Source organism: Protopterus annectens, chromosome 4.part1 (assembly GCF_019279795.1).
Source record: "Protopterus annectens isolate FY-2018-M chromosome 4.part1, PAN1.0, whole genome shotgun sequence".
Lineage (NCBI taxonomy): Eukaryota > Metazoa > Chordata > Ceratodontiformes > Protopteridae > Protopterus > Protopterus annectens.
Window position 1 is genome coordinate 446,066,605 of NC_056734.1, and position 20,539 is coordinate 446,087,143.

At 39.9% G+C, this 20,539-nt stretch overlaps 1 protein-coding gene and 1 non-coding gene across 2 annotated transcripts in view; one reads left to right on the forward strand and one right to left on the reverse strand.

Moving 5' to 3' along the window:
- The window catches only part of LOC122801220 (neuronal tyrosine-phosphorylated phosphoinositide-3-kinase adapter 2-like), a 585,302-nt gene that overhangs the window by 137,348 nt on the left and 427,415 nt on the right, over window positions 1-20,539 (reverse strand). The gene's annotated exons all lie outside the window — the stretch shown is intronic.
- On the forward strand, window positions 8,045-8,216 carry LOC122801487. The gene has a single exon (XR_006364749.1). It is a non-coding gene; the product is annotated as a U1 spliceosomal RNA (small nuclear RNA).

Consider the following 20,539-nt stretch of genomic DNA (forward strand, 5'->3'; position numbering starts at 1 on the left):
GCTTCTGTAACTGCATGGTTAAAAACGGATTTATATCAATGCTGCTAAGATGGTTGTGATGGCTGCCCATTTCACTCTTTGTAATTAATCTGCCCCACTGTTGCCCCTGATATTATGTACAGTGGTAACAAGCTTCAATTCATGTCATAGCTGCAAAATTTACAGGTGATTTTTGATGACAGATTTCCCTTAAGGGTCATAAGTCCATATTTTTAAGTCATCTTTCTTCCATCTGAAGACTATCACTCCTATTTAGCACTTTGTTATACTTCTAGATCTAGTAGTGGTACGAGCCTTGATCTCCTCTAGAATGGACTACTGTAATGCCATCTGCTTATCCTTCCTGACTACTGCAACTATGGCAGTACTCACTACTGTGGTTGCTTATATGGTATCTCATTACCATTATATAATTAAATTCTGTGGATTCTACACTGGCAACCACTGCGGTCACATATCACTTGCAAGGTTCAAAACACCAAGGATCCCATTATCTTAAGCAGCTTCTGGTCAGTTCATGCCCTGCACTGTTCCTTGGGGCACCAAAAAAGAGGAGATAAAATCTTAGAAGAATAAACTATAACATCAGATTTAACAATAGCTTTAGCATTTTGACAGGTTTAGAATGAGACTTAAAGAATATTCCTGGTTGTGTCACAGAGAAAAATCACAGTGATATAGAAGCAAGCTCAAACGGATTTATTTAACTATTTGTTCATTCATTTATTTGCATTTGTTAACAGAGATGAAGTACTGATCCATACTGACCTTATTCAGCCTCAGCCTAGAAGCATTGACTGATATAATTAGCAGAGGTTATGGGGGTATAGGGGGTGCTTGCCACCTCGCTGCAAAAAGTATGTGTTTTTTTGTTTTTGATTGTGGTTACTGATGCTGAGGTGGTTTGATCTTTTGGTCTTAATATTTTGTTGTTCAACAATGTATACGGCTGATCAACTGTAGTAGATCTATAGATATACATGTATATACGCACACACTAATATATATATATATATATATATATATATATATATACACACACATATATATATATATATATATATATAAAATGTGTGTGTGCATATATACATATCTATGTATGTATGTGTGTGTATATACACACACATATATATATATATATATATATATATATATATATATATATAATGTTCATAGCTAAGTATATATATATATATATATATATATATATATATATATATATATATATAATGTTCATAGCTAAGTACTAGGCTATCAGCCCAAGGGCGTAAGTAAGCCTAGCCAACAAGGTTCCCTGGCTTACGCCACCCACGTTAGTTAATATAAGTTCATAGGTAGGTAGTAGGCTATTAGCCCAAGGGCCTAAGTAAGCCTAGCCAACAAGGTTAAAATGTAACTGGCTTTAGTGAGGCTCAAATTATGAATGACTATGTGCAAGGTGTATGCTCTAACCACTACACTATTGCACTTATGTATGTGTGTGTGTGTGTGTGTGTGTGTGTGTGTGTGTGTGTGTGTGTGTGTGTGTGTGTGTGTGTGTGTGTGTGAGTGTGAAAGCTCAAAACACTGAGACCAAAATCCTGAAAGTTCAAAATACTGAAAACTCAAAATCCTGAAAACACACAGGATACCAACGCTCACTATATTCCAGCACAAATACATAAAGAAACAAATAAAACACCAACTATATTACTGTTCTCCAAATATAAGCGGGGGGGGCAAGCCCCCCTGCACCCCCACACCCCCTGCTACTTAAATATATAATCTCCAAGATTGCACTTAGTGTAGTGAAGTGCAATCTCATAGTTGATATATTTAAGTAGCAGGGTGTGTGGGGGACGAAGGGGGGCTTGCCCCCCTGCATATAGTTGAAGGGTAATATGTTTCTGTATGTACTTGTGCTGGAATATATTGAGTGTTTTATCCTGTCTGTTTTCAGGATTTTGAGTTTTCAGCATTTTAAACTTTGAGGATTCTATAGTATATATATATATATATATATATATATATATATATATATATATATATATATATAATGTGTGTGTGTGTGTGTGAGTGAGTGCCTGGATATATGCAACAATAAAAAAACCTGGTTCAAGGCTCTCGAGAGCACCCCAGCCCTAACTGGTTATACTTCATACCATGCGTTCCGGCCCCAAAATTCTGACCGAACCACAAAAGGAGGGGGAGTATCCATATTTATCAAAGATACCCACACCTCCAGATTAGTGGCACTGCACGAAGCATCGGAGACCATCCATGTGCAACTAACAGTGGGCAAAACTGCCTTTCAGTTTGTAGCCTGCTACAGACCACCCTCCCAAACACAGAAACCTCACTCTGCTTTCCTGAGAACACTGGAGAATATGAAGGTCTCTCCAAACACCATTATATTGGGCGACTTCAACTACCCAAACACTGATTGGGAAAATTACTCAAGCCCAAACACCCTCGCCCAACGGTTCCTAGAATTTATAAACTCAAATGCTATGGAACAACTGGTCATCACTCCCACAAGAGAGGAAAACATACTGGATCTGGTCATCACCAACATAGGGTCTCTATGTTCCACACCAGAGGTATACCCCTCATTGGTAAGATCAAACCATAAACAAATCTCACTGGACATCCATATTCCATCCCCACCCCTAGCCAAGGAAACCACGGTGAAGAACTTCTCAAAAGCAAACTTCACACTTCTCAAAACCGAGGTGGAATCCTTCAAAGCCCCCAGCCAGTGGAAAATACGTCCCAAAATGCAGACTCCTTTACAAAAGCATTCTATGGACACCTACAGGAATGCATGAAGCATGCTATCCCAAATAAAACCAAGACTCACTCCTCCAAAGGCAGGAGACCTGTCTGGTGGACCCCGGCCATAAATAAGCTATACAACAGAAGGAGAAAGCTACTACATGATAGAGCAAAATCCCATAAAGGGAAGGCGTCTCTGATCAGTACTAGCAAGAAACTACGATCCCTCAAACTCATTTAAGGCCAGCTTCGAAAGAAAAATTGCACAAGACACTAAAGATAATCACAAGGCCTTCTTTAGTTATGTCAAAAACCTGGGACGCAACTCCCAGATATGCTCTGAGTTAGTGCTAAATGACAAACAATACACTGAACGCACAGACATTGCCAACATCCTGGCAGAAAGGTTCAGTGCAAACTTCTCCCCCCCCTTCCCCCCAAAAGAGCAAATGTCTATCCCAACAGAGTGCAGCCTTCCTGAGATCACAGATACACAGGTGAGAGTTGCTCTCTCTAAAGCAAAAAACACAGCATCAATGGGACCAGATGGTGTCCCGGGCTGCATCTTACACGAGCTCCAAGAAGAACTAAACCCTCATATAAAGTCACTGTTCAATCTCAGCCTTACTACAGGATATGTACCCAAGGAATGGCGTACATCAACAGTGGTCCCACTCCACAAAGGTGGTGCCACAACAGACCCAGGAAGCTATCACCCTATAAGCCTGACTAGCCTGGTCTGCAAAGCTATGGAGCATATCATCATGGAAATCATAAACAAAGACATTGGGAACCTCCAGACACTGGATCCTACCCAATTCGGCTTTAAGGGCAGATCTTGCCTCTTGAACCTGGTCGACTTCTTTGAAACCGTTACCAAAGCCACAGATGAAGGGAAGGTAGTCCACACAGCCTACCTGGACCTCGCAAATGTCTTCGACACAATACCCCACTCAGGCATCATAAATAAGCTCACCAGCTTAAATATCAACCCCTATGTCACAAGATGGGTTGCAAACTGGCTCAGGAATAGAACCCACATGGTCAGAATAGCAGGTGCCATGTCAGACTCTAAACCAGTTACAAGTGGCGCCCCACAAGTCTCAGTCCTGGGACCTCTCTTGTTTGGTATATATTTCTCCGAGGTACAGGCTAACACGGGTGGACTATGGCTGACCGTTTGCAGATGACTGCAAACTGAGTGTCGTAATCGACTCTCCAGCTTAAACAAGCATCCTCCAAAAGTGTCTCACAGAGATGGATAACTGGTGCCAGAGCCATGGCCTAAAGCTAAATGCCAAAAAGTGCATAGTCATCCCCTTTGGGAAAAACAAAGTGCCCTCAAATTACCACATAGGTGGTAATCCATTAAGTACGGGAGAAGTAATTAGGGACTTGTGGACCCAAATAGACAGCAATCTCTACTTTGACAATCACGTTGCCAAAGTGGTTAGAAAGACCTTCTATATAGCCCAACTTATCATGAAAGGGTTCACATCTAGATCAAGAGAGGTCATTGTGCCCCTCTACTCATCACTTATCAGGCCCATAATTGAATACAATGCCCCATTTGGGATGTACTTTACCCGACACCTGCAGCAACTGGAAAGACGCCAAAAGTATCTCACCAAGACGATCAAGGGGCTCAAACAGATGCCCTATGCAGTTTGGCTAAAGAAACTCCAGCTCTACTCAGAGGCAATCTGTGTCTGACGTATAAGGCTATGTCCAACCCAGAATTGATGGACATGCTTCACCTCAGGAAACCCAAATCCCTTAGAGCTACATGCTCCAGGGACTTGAACCTCAGCACTGAAATAAATAGGACATGCTGGAGGGACAGATTCATATCCCAGAGGCTCCACTCACTCTGGAACAAAATCCCAATCCATGTTAGGCAGAGCCCCTCACTGACCCTCTTCAAGAGAAATCTTGACGAATGGATGGGAGATCGTAAGTTTACCCCTGGGATCTCTTCTGTGTCCCTGCTTGACAGAGGTACAGTAAACTAACCTTAAACGGGCTACCTTCTGTGACCTACTATACAGAGGCACAGTCAACTAATCTAAAAGGGTGGTGAAAGCCAAACACACTCTGGCTAGGTTTATAAATGCCCTAGGGCAGATAGCCTAGTATCAACCTATGAACCTATACACTAAAGCTGAAATTTTAATTGTGTTTTATTTTTCATTTTAATGGTATGTGCATCTAACTAATGCTTTTTGAAAAGTACTGGACTTTTTTTCCTTACATGTTATTTTGTTGGAGATATATTAGTGTGTCAACAAGCATCTCTTTATCCTTTGCAATGTATTTCTCCATTCTACACTTTACAATTTTATTTAATGAAAAAATCTGTTTAACAACATTCATATAAAATTACATAAAGCTTTCCAGAAAAAGAAATGTACATGAAAGTACACTTATTGTTTTAGCATAAGATTAGAATTAGAACACGGAAAAGAACAGTCTCTAAAATGATGTTAGGTACAAGTTTGGGTTAGCTTACCTTATTATGGCAGAAAAAAAAACATACACAGAAAAACTTAAATGCTCATGTGCAAGAAACTGAAAATGCAACAGTCTATATACTAGCATTGTCCCGATTTTATTTTTTATTACAAAATGTCAGAAAGCAAGAAATACAAATGCAGCCAGCATAGTGATGATGGGTTGACTGTATTCACATACATTCAGAAAATTTGCTATTATTCAAGGAGTTATTAAAACCTGGAAACTTAAAGATATAATCCAATTGCTTAAGATTTAAAAGTGATAACATCTTTCCAGATATGATGAAAGTAAGAACTATATAATCCCTCTGCATTATGAACACTTTCTTCTAGCTGTGTACCATCCCTTTTTCTTGCAACCCAAAGGGCTATTCCTTTCATGATGTCATATTTATTCTGCTCTATTGCCAAGTACTTTTATAGACAGCATGTGAAGAACAGAATTAATAGGCTTTTCCCATAATACAACAGTTCGACTTTTCCTCCATGTATATCAATAGCTGCCTGATAAGCAATGCATTGTAATGTTCTTGAAGGACAGAAAAACATTTTCCTGACTCTGTTTCCAGGTTAAAACTCATGCTCCTAAGATGTTAGCTTACATCCTTTTAAAATAATTATTGAACATTTGAATTATTAACTAACAGACAAACATAAGTATATACAAGTAAAACCATGACAAAGGGAAGAGCAAAAGAATGTTTATTCCTCTAGTTCATAGAAGCTGTTGCACACATCTACAACTCACTATCTTTGTTTTTCTCCTGTAATATATTTTCTTTTCTCTTTCTGATGTATTCACTAACATGGGATTATTTAGTACTTAATTATTGAACTATTAACCCTTAACCATCAGACAAATGAATGTATTATGACTAAGGAACTATACCAGGTCTATATTAGTTTGTCGCAATGCAGTTGTAGCAAAGACTGGATCGTCGACCCTCATTCAGCAAAATTTTTTGAGCGATTACTTGCCCTACAGCACAGCAGACTGACAGCTATGCAAGTCAAACCCACCCAAGAGTGGGGCTTCATCCCCCCAACTATATATACCAACTCCGAGATTGCACTACAGTGGAGAAAAGGGCAAAGGTGTGATGTAGGGCAATTTACTTGCCTTTGGTAAATTCAGTGAATTGCTGAAATGATTTTCTCTGAATGAGGGTCGACGATCCAGTGTTCACTGAAATTGCATTGTGGCAAACTGATATAGACCCAACTATACCACACATAATGAGTACAATTCTAATAATTGCATTAAAAGCTGCAAGTATATAGTTTGTGTGATTTAATTCTGATACCCTTTACAAAGTAACACAACATTCTCTGTACTATAATTCTACAGTATTTTAAGCTGCATGGCTGGAATCCCTCAGGATGCAATACAGTATATATCAGATTTAGTCAAAATTATCAGGTCAAAAGTAAGAACACATTGAAATCGAGTCAAGGTTAACAATTTTGTATAGAAACCAAGAATTTCCTTTTCTTTGAAGCTGCGAATCGAGTAGGAGTGTTCAGCACAAATTGTATAATTTTACACCAAGTCCACAGTGGAGAGAGACTTTACCCACGAACACTTACGAACTGCACACACAATATCTGTACAAAATGTAACTGAATGTGAATGTGTATGTGAATGTGATTTCTACGTAATGTTAATAAACTTTACAGATGTAAGACCATAAAACCTGAATGTAACAAACATGTTAACTAATACAGCACTCATCTGCCCTGCTTTTGTACAAAATAAAATACGCATCTCAAACCTAGATGGAACTTATTTGATTTTATTATTTTATATTCACGAAAGTTGCTCGATATTGATTGTGGTTTTACAGTAGCCTTATTTTAATTTTTAATCTAAATAGGATTTCGACTCTGGTTAAACAACATTGCTGTGTTACCAAGTATTGCATATCTTTCCCAATTTCGTTTTCTTTGAAGCTGCAGAATCTGGAGTGGTATAATGGAGTACTGTCAAAGTTTACAGACTATGGAGTGGTATAGTGGAGTATCTCAAAGTTTACAGATGCTGGAGTGGTATAGTGGAGTACTGTCATGAAGTTTACAGTCTCTGGAATAGTAATGGGGAGTACTGTCATGAAGTTTACAAACTCTGGAGTGGTATGGTGGAGTGTTGTCAACATACAGGCAGAATAGGGGCTGGGATTTGAGAGTTGCCCACCACGGAAACATATTTCTGCTTTTTTGACTTTGGTAAAACTGACTAATGATTTGAGTTTGACTTAAGTGTTTATTTATTTATTTTATTTATTTATTGGCATTTGTTTACCAGGATAGTCCACCGGGCCATGCAGAGCCCATTTCTGGTGGAGGCCTGGGGAGAAAAGCTCCACAAAAAACATAATTAGAATATAAACAGTACAAAGATAAACTAATTTCAAAGTAGGCATTTAGGTATACAGAGCACACAGGCTAAGCCTTGTAAAATGAAATTAAAAGTATGTTTGACAAGTAGGACAAGTGCAATTATCAAATGCTTAGCAAACATATTACAGCAGACATAGCAGAGTAGGTAACATTATCCAATGGCAAGTAATGATAATATAGTAAGGTGGTAAGATTTGAAATATATTAAAAGAAAAATAGCACACAGGTTATAAGAGGAATTATTCAGAGTGTTAGAGTAAGCATGTAACAGGGAGAGAAAGAAAGTATGGAGATATAGGACTGGAAGGTAGTTAGTGGTAAAAGAAAGTGAGGGTGACGTAAGGAAGTATACTTGACGTGAACACAGAGAGAATGTAAGGATACTTACCTGGCAGGGGGAATACCACTATCAAGAAGGTGGTTTCCCAGGGTGAGGGTCTTCCATTGCACACTTTGCTTGGGTTGACCCCTGTGATTTCCCCAAATGTGGGAAACTCAACTGCATAATTTATGGTAGTCGGGGATTGTATGCTTATTAAACATACACTCTACTCAGATATACTATAATCAAGGTATGCTTGTCATATATACACAAAACATATTTGAAAGAGCTCATATAGTCAAAAAGCATCTTTTTATTTTTTTATTTTCTAACTGCGTGTGTTTCAGCTTTGGCACTACTATGTTATATTTATATGCTGTTTATAGTGTGGTTTTTTTTTGTACTGAAACCCAATAAACTGGACTTACTTTTTATAACAAGTAAGACATGCTCATACAAAAATGTTCCATTTCTAAACAGTATGTATGTAGTACAAGCCATTAATAAAACAAAACACTCTCCAGGGTATGTCAAGTTAGAAAATATTATTTGACCTCAGCCAGCTGGTTACTTAGAACAAGACCAAATGACATGATGTAAAATTTCACTGGCAGCAAAACAGCCAAATCATTTTTTTTCTGTAGAGGCAATCTCACACAGTCCCCATGCAAAGGGCAATAACCATTTTACTTGCCTTCTTAATAATACCCTACTGAATATAGTCAACTCTGATGTGAACTCCCCCTAGGGATAAGAGGAAAAAAGTGTAATATTTCTGAAGCCATAACTTATGGCTGGTGTGTATGTTTTAACCTCGTTTCATTCATCCATGTAAATAACTCCTTTAAGCATCTGTAGCAGTTAATTGAAGCTGATGGATTCATATTGTGCGTTGGGTGGGAGAAGTCCGTTTAATAAATGTATAATGGACTTGTGCAGAGAAGAAAGAATTAACTATTTATTCTGGATTTTTATAGGAGCAGCAGTCAGGGATGTCATATTCAACCACCACATCTTCAGTTGCAAATTAGTTTTATACATTACTATTTTATATTTTGGTACACTGGTGGATTTTTGCCATGAACAATATCTTTAGTGGTTCTGATATATCCTGTCCTGTAGGTAACCCTGTGATCTCTGGGATCTGATAGTTGGGACTGTGAGCCCTGACTGTGATGCCTGCCCTGCTGGTGTGGGTGATCTCTCTCTGGTGAGCCTGCTAGTTGGGACTGTGATCTCTCTGAGTGAAGCCTGCTAGTTGACTGTGATCTCTGGTGTGAGTGAAAGCCTGCAGGGACTGATCTCTCTGGTGAAGCCTGCTAAAGCTGACTGTGATCTCTCTGTGAAAGCCTGCTAGTTGGGACTGTGATCTCTGGTGAAAGCCTGCTAGTTGGGACTGTGATCTCTGGTGAAAGCCTGCTAGATGAACACACTTATAGTTCAAGCTCCCATATAAATGTATTGCTACATAACCAACTATGTCCCATGGGCTGAAAGGAATCTTCTTATCTTAGCTGAAGAATAAAGATCTGCATGAAGTATTTTTTTTGCCCCCACTACCTGTCAGTTATCAACCATCCCTAAATACTAAAGGGATTAGCTTGAGGCAGATTGTGGTTCAGGATAGAGAGTGATCCTTAGCATCTATCATATAGTTTCAAAGTTTTTGTATTAAATCCCTTTGAATCTGACTCAAGGTTGCATATTTCAAAGATGTGTAGGGATTTAATAGGAAATACTGACTCAAACTGACTTATTCAGCAGATTTGAATGGATTTCATACAGAAACTTTGGAAAGTAGGTTCACTCTCCTTCATGAACCGCAACTTGCTTTCTCTGCTTTAGCATTTGTTCTGTTCATCCTGGCTGGGACATCTTGGCTCCCACAAGCTGGTTTAGCTTTAATTGGACCACTTTCACCATTTGCGTTTTTGGCTTTTATTATCAGTCACCTCCCAATCGACCTACTTATTCTTCATCACTAAGCCAAGAGATGACCCAGAGGGGCCATCCTTTAGACAACCACTGGATGGTTTCAGGTTTTTACCTTTAGCCCTAACTCAAAAAGCATGTGGCTGACTAAGCAGCTGAAAGGGATGGTGGAGTGGGCTGACAGTACTGGTCATATTTCAATGCCACAAGGATTGTTGCAAGCAAACAGTCCCACCACCCTTTTGGTGCACAGGATGCATTTTTTCTGGTCTCTGCCAGGGAAATTGCACTTCATGTGCTCCCAGAGCACTTACCCCCTCCCCAGAAGAGTTAACTGGTCTACTCTCTCTCAGTCCTCTCTCTCCCTCCCTGCCTGGCGTCTAGTGCTGCTAATCAAGCCCAGATCACCTCAAGCAAAGTCAGGTCTCTATTCATCTATATAACAGAGCCAGGATAAAATTTTTATGAGGTGTAAAACAATGCGTTAGAAAACAGGTGTACTAGGTCAGATATTAGTTACCTCCTGCTAATGTGAGCTAGAACCTAATGAAGATTTTCTACACAGTTTACTGAGATGTAAAGGATACAGAGAGATCTACGGTCCCTTATTTTGTAAAATCTTCAGTCTGGGATATCAAATTTGTGTAGGCTATAATATGGAAATATGTGAAATGTTTTCTCATAACTGGTTATTATCCAATACAGAAACAAGCAAATGCACAGCACAGAACTGACAAAATGAGACAAGGAAAGAAGTTAAATGAAGAAAAAAAGTAAGAATGAAATTGATGAAGCTGTCACTTGATGCAAACTGCTCAGCTAATGCCATAAAAATAAATATTTAGAAATTTAGCAAAAGTATGGTCTCCTGAAAATATGTACTGGAATAGAATCATACCGATCTTGCAGAAAAAAAGGCTGGAATTTTAAACAATTTATGCCTAACAGTCTGTCAGAAATGTCTTGCAGCTAACAGAAGATTAAGGCTACTAGTTGTTAATGAACTGCATCCTGTTATCCAGAGATTTATTACTTTGGTCTATATTTTCCTGACATGCGACTCTGAGCAAGTCACTTAACTAGGCAGTGCCCCAGGCTGCATCTGAAGAAGGGCCATGTGGATCAGCACTCTACCCCAATTTAGCAAAAGACTTTTAGGTTCATAGGAAAGTACTAGGCTATCTGCCCGAGGGCATTTATAAGCCTAGCCAGAGTGTGCCGGCTTTTGCTGCCCCATTGATTAATTAATTGACCCTCTGTCAAGCAGAGCCAATGAAGTGATCCCAGGGGGTGTATTTTCTATTACCCATCCACTCGTCATGGTTTCTCTTGAGTGTTAATGAGGTGCTCTGCCTGATGTAATTTGGAATTTTGTTCCAAAGCATGGGGAGTTTCTGTGACAGGAATCTATCCCTCCAGCATGCTCTATTTATTATTCTAGTGAGGTTTAGCTCACTAGAGCATGTGGCTCACAGTAACTTGGATTTCTTTAGGTGGAGCATGTCCATCAATTCTGAGTTGGACATGGCTTTGTAAGTCAGGCAGAGATCACCTCTGAGTAAGCGATATGCCACTGAGTACAGCTGGAGTTTTTTCAGTCGGGCTGCATAGGACATATGTTTGAGGCCAGTAATCCTCTTGGTGAGGTACTTTTGTGATCTTTCCAGCTGTTGGAAGTGTCTTGTGAGGTACATCCCAAATGGGGCACTGTACTCTATGATGGGTCTAATGAGTGACGAGTAGAGGGGCACTATAACTTCTTTATTTCTAGATACAAACCCTTTAGTAATTAGATGGGCCACATAGAAGGATTTCCTAACTACTTTGGCAATATGGTTGTCAAAGGAGAGATTACCATCTACTTGGGTCCCCAGATCTCTTATTACCTATTCTGTATTAAGGGGGCTGCCACCTATGTGGTAATTCGTGGGTGTTTTGTTTTTCCCAAATGGGATGACTATGCATTTTTTGGTATTTAGCTTGAGGAGTATATTTACATTGGGTTGCAGTTTGATAACTATGGATGTCTTCTTTTGTGTAACAACTTTTGTTTTCTACAAAATCTGAATCACTACCAGCTAAAAGATGTCTAACAGTTGGCAACATAGTATAGCATAGTATAGTGAAACCCTGATTATGTCGCAGCTGACCCCTTTTCAACTGATGTCTCAGCAATGAAATACTGGTCAAGAAGGGTGAGAGTAAGCAGTTGTTAATGACGCCCTCATTTTGAGGTTGGGTAAGTAATGAAGATAACCACTGAAATTTGACAATGACTCCAGCAGTGAAGCTGGATTACAGGATATAGACTGAGAATATGTGCTTAGCTCTACCAAGCCGCAGTACGCAGGAGCCTTCTAGGGATGCATATGAGAGCATAAACATCCCACTGGACACAAAGCATAGTTAACTCTCATGCAACTAAATGTGCAGAGCAATCAGTTAGAGTTGGGGATTTAAGCTATCAAGCGGAAAACCCCTGATGACTGCGTGGGTAATGGTCTCTAAGATCAACCCTCATTCCAAATGAGACCAATCAATTGATCAGTCCTGGGGGGGGGGGGTAACTGGAAGGCAGTGAGGATAAGAAATAAAAAAGAATTCTCTCTCATGAAAAAATATGATTAAAAATAGATAAGAAATAAATCTATTCTTGTACCATGCAAGATAAATTTACAGATCTCTAGAAAAAAATATGATGTGCTGTACATATCATATAGCTAGTGCATTAGGGTAAGTGACTAAAAATGTATTTTCCACTCAAACATTATTAGGGGATTTATAAAGGTTATCACAAAGTTTACCCAGTTTGTACACTTTGTGTAACCTTTCTAAATTCTGCATTTTTAAATTGTCTGCTAACTGAATTCCCCTTACAACTGTAATTACTGTTCATCTGATCGTTTGTTCACCTACTTGTTTGCTACACTTGAAAAACGCTACCATAGACTAGGTTCAAGTTTTTGCTGTACTGTTTGTGACCTTTGGAACTTGTAAAACAAACAGTTAATCTTTTCTCTGAGGAACCCCCCCCCCCATACCCTCGTGGGAGTACAGTACAGTTTGGACTGATCTAGCTAAAGTTACTGTTGCAGGGCTCTGTTTAGGGCGTTTTGATTGAATAATTTTAACTTTATGGCTTTTTCCTGTTTTTCTGCTTTAAAAAGCCAGTGTTTGAACTGGTTTGTACCTCTTGCCACATTATGCAGCATCGCGCACTACTGTGCAGAGGGATTGTCAGTTACAGACACCTGCTCTCTAGCCTCACAAATATTACCTAAACCAGAACTCTTCACGCCTAAACCTATGAATACCTGCCCTGCTGTATTTCCTCTTCTACTGTTATATCCAGACCAAGATTATTCCTAGGACCATGAACTGTCAGTGTCCCTCCTTTTCTCCTACCAGCCTGGTCAACATGGGTCTACTGAAGTGTAGCAACTGCCTCATGTACACTGACAACCACCTATTTCTAAATCATTCCTATACCATTTGTGAGAGATGCACCTACATTATGAATCTGGAATCACAGCTCGCTCACGCAGGTTGTCAGCCCACCTACCACAACTCCTACTCATGACACACAGCATACACATAGACCAACATATGTAGAGATACTCACAAAAAAATCTATCTAAACTCCAGAGATTTCCAAAACACATACATACTAAACCAACCATAGCACACAATACACATAATGACACAAGCAAAAGTGTCTCACCCTCAAAGTCCATAAGACAAAGCACATGTACTCCAAATATCTTAGTCATAGGGTCATAGGAGACTCAATAGTGACACACACAGATGTCACCCTCACCAGGCTGAACAAAGAGAAAGTCACGGTCAGCTGTTTTAATGGTGCCAGGATTTGTCAGATCACTCAGGCATTGAAGCAACTATTATGGTTCTGTCATAGTACATGTTAGTGTGAACAACGTAAGATGTACCTTCCTGGATTACATGAAGAGAAACATGATTGAGCTCTCTGATGATGTGTCACAGGCTGATATATCCATAGCCATGAGCAGCATATTGCCCTCACCTAGGATGACACCACAATATAGACAGAAAATCACTGACTTCAATGATTGGCTATGTTTCTGATGTCATTCTAAGGGGATCCAGTTTCTGTCAGTCTGGGATGACATGATCAATATGGTTTGAAAGAGATGGTCTTTCACTGTCACTCCTGGGATTCTGGTTACTGGCAAATGCTATTGCCACCACCATAGTGCCTTTTTTAGACGATGTCACAAGAACAAAATTCCCCAACATAAAAATTTCTTCAAAAAACAACCTCAAGTTTGTGCTGCTAAATGCTAGCAGTCTTAGTATCAAAATACACTCATTGGAAGCAGTCCTCACCTTGAAAGACTCTGACATCTCTGCAGTCACGGAGACCTATTTTAAGGCTGTGGAAAGCACCACAGCCATACCAGGTTACACCTCCTAACACACATTCAGACCACGAATGGAAGGTGTGAAAACTAAAGGAGGTGGTGTATCAATACTCAATAAAGATAAATACACCTCCAGATTGGTTAAAAGTACAGTTTTGTACCTACCATAAATGTAGATGTTCGAAGATCCACATTGCTGCAGTCCTTACATATGGGTAGTCCGCTGTCCTCGGTTGGCCCGAATACCAAAGTATTAGGCTGACGTCGGTCAAGGCGCTTAAAACTGACATCAGGACGTCAGGGTACAAAAGCGCATGACCGACGTCATATCCTCAGTCTTTTCTTGCCCCAGATGTCAGAAGGCCCTACAAAGAAAGGGCAAAGCCAAAAAACAGCAAAACAAACAACCACCCTGCACTAACCATATTTACAATATGTACAACCCAAACCACACAACCACCTCTAACTACAGAGGGGAAGGAGGGATGGTAAATTGGACTGCAGCAATGTGGATCTTCGAACATCTACATTTATGGTAGGTACAAAACTGTACTATGTTCTTCATCTCACATTGCTGCAGTCCTTACATATGGGTAGAATCCCAAAGCAGAGGTAAGGGAGGATGGCAAAACTATAAAGCATTAGAGCTGCCAAGATGCCCTGGAAAATTGCAGTGGCAAATCCAGCCCTAGATTTAGAGTAAAGTGGAAGGTGGTAATGCTTAGAGAAAGTATGCACTGAACTCCAAGTAGCTGCCTCCAAAATATCCTTAGCAGCCACCCCTTAAAAAGCTGTAGAAGTGGCAGTAGCCCTAGTGGAATGAGGCCTAATCCCAGATGGAACCTCCTTACCATGATGGGAATAACAGAAAGCAATACAAAACCAATCCACTTAGAAATAGTTTGTTTTGAAACAGGTTTGCCCTGAGAACACAAAGCAAATGAAACAAACAACTGCTGAGACTGCCTGAACCACCAAAAAATTTCTGCAAAGGGTTTCCCTTACAAAATGGGTTTAAAACATAGAAACCACTTTAGGCATAAAGGAAGGATTAGTAGGCCCCCTGTACTATGTCTATTAATGCTCGTTTAATTGGGTATTCCAAACAATAAAGGCTACTTTATAACAAGTAAGACATGCCTATACAAAATGTTCCATTTCTAAACAGTATGTATGTAGTACAAGCCATTAATAAAACAAAACACTCTCCAGGGTATGTCAAGTTAGAAAATATTATTTGACCTCAGCCAGCTGTTTACTTAGAACAAGACCAAATGACATGATGTAAAATTTCACTGGCAGCAAAACAGCCAAATCATTTTTTTTGTGTAGAGGCAATCTCACACAGTCCCCATGCAAAGGGCAATAACCATTTTACTTGCCTTCTTAATAATACCCTACTGAATATAGTCAACTCTGATGTGAACTCCCCCTAGGGATAAGAGGAAAAAAGTGTAATATTTCTGAAGCCATAACTTATGGCTGGTGTGTATGTTTTAACCTCGTTTCATTCATCCATGTAAATTACTCCTTTAAACATCTGTAGCAGTTAATTGAAGCTGATGGATTCATATTGTGCGTTGGGTGGGAGAAGTCCGTTTAATAAATGTATAATGGACTTGTGCAGAGAAGAAAGAATTAACTATTTATTCTGGATTTTTATAGGAGCAGTAGTCAGGGATGTCATATTCAACCACCATATCTTCAGTTGCAAATTAGTTTTATACATTACTATTTTATATTTTAGTACACTGGTGGATTTTTGCCATGAACAAACTAGGTTTTAGAATATCTGATCTGTAGTGTTGGTGTATATCCCTAACCTAGCTGAGACTGTGATCTCTGGTGAAAGCCTGCTAGTTGGGACTGTGATTTCTGGTGAAAGCCTGCTAGTTGGGACTGTGATCTCTGGTGAAAGCCTGCTAGTTGGGACTGTGATCTCTGGTGAAAGCCTGCTAGTTGGGACTGTGATCTCTGGTGAAAGCCTGCTAGCAGGGACTGTGATCTCTGGTGAAAGCCTGCTAGTTGGGACTGTGATCTCTGGGTGAAAGCCTGCTAGTTAGGACTGTGATCTCTGGTGAAAGCCTGCTAGTTGGGACTGTGATCTCTGGTGAAAGCCTGCTAGATGAACACACTGATAGTTCAAGCTCCCATATAAATGTATTGCTACATAACCAACTATGTCCCATGGGCTGAAAGGAATCTTCTTATCTTAGCTGAAGAATAAAGATCTGCATGAAGTATTTTTTTTGCCCCCACTACCTGTCAGTTATCAACCATCCCTAAATACTAAAGGGATTAGCTTGAGGCAGATTGTGGTTCAGGATAGAGGGTGATCCTTAGCATCTATCATGAAGTTTCAACGTTTTTGTATTAAATCCCTTTGAATCTGACTCAAGGTTGCATATTTCAAAGATGTGTAGGGATTTAATAGGAAATACTGACTCAAACTGACTTATTCAGCAGATTTCAATGGATTTGATACAGAAACTTTGGAAAGTAGGTTCACTCTCCTTCATGAACTGCAACTTGCTTTCTGTGCTTTAGCATTTGTTCTGTTCATCCTGGCTGGGACATCTTGGCTCCCACAGGCTGGTTTAGCTTTAATTGGACCACTTTCACCATTTGCGTTTTTGGCTTTTATTATCAGTCACCTCCCAATCGACCTACTTATTCTTCATCACTAAGCCAAGAGATGACCCAGAAGGGCCATCCTTTAGACAACCACTGGATGGTTTCAGGTTTTTACCTTTAGCCCTAACTCAAAAAGCATGTGGCTGACTAAGCAGCTGAAAGGGATGGTGGAGTGGGCTGACAGTACTGGTCATATTTCAATGCCACAAGGAATGTTGCAAGCAAACAGTCCCACCACACTTTTGGTGCACAGGATGCATTTTTTCTGGTCTCTGCCAGGGAAATTGCACTTCATGTGCTCCCAGAGCACTTACCCCCTCCCCAGAAGAGTTAACTGGTCTACTCTCTCTCAGTCCTCTCTCTCCCTCCCTGCCTGGCGTCTCTAGTGCTGCTAATCAAGCCCAGATCACCTCAAGCAAAGTCAGGTCTCTATTCATCTATATAACAGAGCCAGGATAAAATTTTTATGAGGTGTAAAACAATGCGTTAGAAAACAGGTGTACTAGGTCAGATATTAGTTACCTCCTGCTAATGTGAGCTAGAACCTAATGAAGATTTTCTACACAGTTTACTGAGATGTAAAGGATACAGAGAGATCTACGGTCCCTTATTTTGTAAAATCTTCAGTCTGAGATATCAAATTTGTGTAGGCTATAATATGGAAATATGTGAAATGTTTTCTCATAACTGGTTATTATCCAATACAGAAACAAGCAAATGCACTGCACAGAACTGACACAATGAGACAAGGAAAGAAGTTAAATGAAGGAAAAAAGTAAGAATGAAATTGATGAAGCTGTCACTTGATGCAAACTGCTCAGCTAATGCCATAAAAATAAATATTTAGAAATTTAGCAAAAGTATGGTCTCCTGAAAATATGTATTGGAATAGAATCATACCGATCTTGCAGAAAAAAATGCTGGAATTTTAAACAATTTATGCCTAACAGTCTGTCAGAAATGTCTTGCAGCTAACAGAAGAGTAAGGCTACTAGTTGTTAATGAACTCCATCCTGTTATCCAGAGATTTATTACTTTGGTCTATATTTTCCTGACATGTGACTCTGAGCAAGTCACTTAACTAGGCAGTGCTCCAGGCTGCATCTGAAGAAGGGCCATGTGCAAAAGACTTTTAGGTTCATAGGAAAGTACTAGGCTATCTGCCCGAGGGCATTTATAAGTGTAGCCAGAGTGTGCCGGCTTTTGCTGCCCCATTGATTAATTAACTGACCCTCTGTCAAGCAGAGCCAATGAAGTGATCCCAGGGGGTGTATTTTCTATTACCCGTCCACTCGTCAAGGTTTCTCTTGAAGAGTGTTAGTGAGGTGCTCTGCCTGATGTAATTTGGAATTTTGTTCCAAAGCATGGGGAGTCTCTGTGACAGGAATCTATCCCTCCAGCATGCTCTATTTATTATTCTGGTGAGGTTTAGCTCACTAGAGCATGTGGCTCACAGTAACTTGGATTTCTTTAGGTGGAGCATGTCCATCAATTCTGAGTTGGACATGGCTTTGTAAGTCAGGCAGAGATCACCTCTGAGTAAGCGATATGCCACTGAGTACAGCTGGAGTTTTTTCAGTCGGGCTGCAGAGGACATATGTTTGAGGCCAGTAATCCTCTTGGTGAGGTACTTTTGTGGTCTTTCCAGCTGTTGGAAGTGTCTTGTGAGGTACATCCCAAATGGGGCATTGTACTCTATGATGGGTCTAATGAGTGACGAGTAGAGGGGCACTATAACTTCTTTATTTCTAGATACAAACCCTTTAGTAATTAGATGGGCCACATAGAAGGGTTTCCTAACTACTTTGGCAATATGGTTGTCAAAGGAGAGATTACCATCTACTTGGGTCCCCAGATCTCTTATTACCTATTCTGTATTAAGGGGGCTGCCACCTATGTGGTAATTCGTGGGTGTTTTGTTTTTCCCAAATGGGATGACTATGCATTTTTTGGTATTTAGCTTGAGGAGTATATTTACATTGGGTTGCAGTTTGATAACTATGGATGTCTTCTTTGTGTAACAACTTTTGTTTTCTACAAAATCTGAATCACTACCAGCTAAAAGATGTCTAACAGTTGGCAACATAGTATAGCATAGTATAGTGAAACCCTGATTATGTCGCAGCTCACCCCTTTTCAACTGATGTCTCAGCAATGAAATACTGGTCAAGAAGGGTGAGAGTAAGCAGTTGTTAATGACGCCCTCATTTTGAGGTTGGGTAAGTAATGAAGATAACCATTGAAATTTGACAATGACTCCAGCAGTGAAGCTGGATTACAGGATATAGACTGAGAATATGTGCTTAGCTCTACCAAGCCGCAGTACGCAGGAGCCTTCTAGGGATGCATATGAGAGCATAAACATCCCCACTGGACACAAAGCATAGTTAACTCTCATGCAACTAAATGTGCAGAGCAATCAGTTAGAGTTGGGGATTTAAGCTATCGAGCGGAAAACCCCTGATGACTGCGTGGGTAATGGTCAACCCTCATTCCAAATGAGACCAATCAATTGATCAGTCCTGGGGGGGGGGGGGGGGGGGTAACTGGAAGGCAGTGAGGATAAGAAATAAAAAAGAATTCTCTCTCATGAAAAAATATGATTAAAAATAGATAAGAAATAAATCTATTCTTGTACCATGCAAGATAAATTTACAGATCTCTAGACAAAAATATGATGTTCTGTACATATCATATAGCTAGTGCATTAGGGTAAGTGACTAAAAATGTATTTTCCACTCAAACATTATCAGGGGATTTATAAAGGTTATCACAAAGTTTACCCAGTTTGTACACTTTGTGTAACCTTTCTAAATTCTGCATTTTTAAATTGTCTGCTAACTGAATTCCCCTTACAACTGTAATTACTGTTCATCTGATCGTTTGTTCACCTACTTGTTTGCTACACTTGAAAAACGCTACCATAGACTAGGTTCAAGTTTTTGCTGTACTGTTTGTGACCTTTGGAACTTGTAAAACAGTTAATCTTTTCTCTGAGGAGCCCCCCCATGCCCTCGTGGGAGTACAGTACAGTTTGGACTGATCTAGCTAAAGTTACTGTTGCAGGGCTCTGTTTAGGGCGTTTTGATTGAATAATTTTAACTTTATGGCTTTTTCCTGTTTTTCTGCTTTAAAAAGCCAGTGTTTGAACTGGTTTGTACCTCTTTCCACATTATGCAGCATTGCGCACTACTGTGCAGAGGGATTGTCAGTTACAGACACCTGCTCTCTAGCCTCACAAATATTACCTAAACCAGAACTCTTCACGCCTAAACCTATGAATACCTGCCCTGCTGTATTTCCTCTTCTACTGTTATATCCAGACCAAGATTATTCCTAGGACCATGAACTGTCAGTGTCCCTCCTTTTCTCCTACCAGCCTGGTCAACATGGGTCTACTGAAGTGTAGCAACTGCCTCATGTACACTGACAACCACCTATTTCTAAATCATTCCTATACCATTTGTGAGAGATGCACCTACATTATGAATCTGGAATCACAGCTCGCTCACGCAGGTTGTCAGCCCACCTACCACAACTCCTACTCATGACACACAGCATACACATAGACCAACATATGTTGAGGT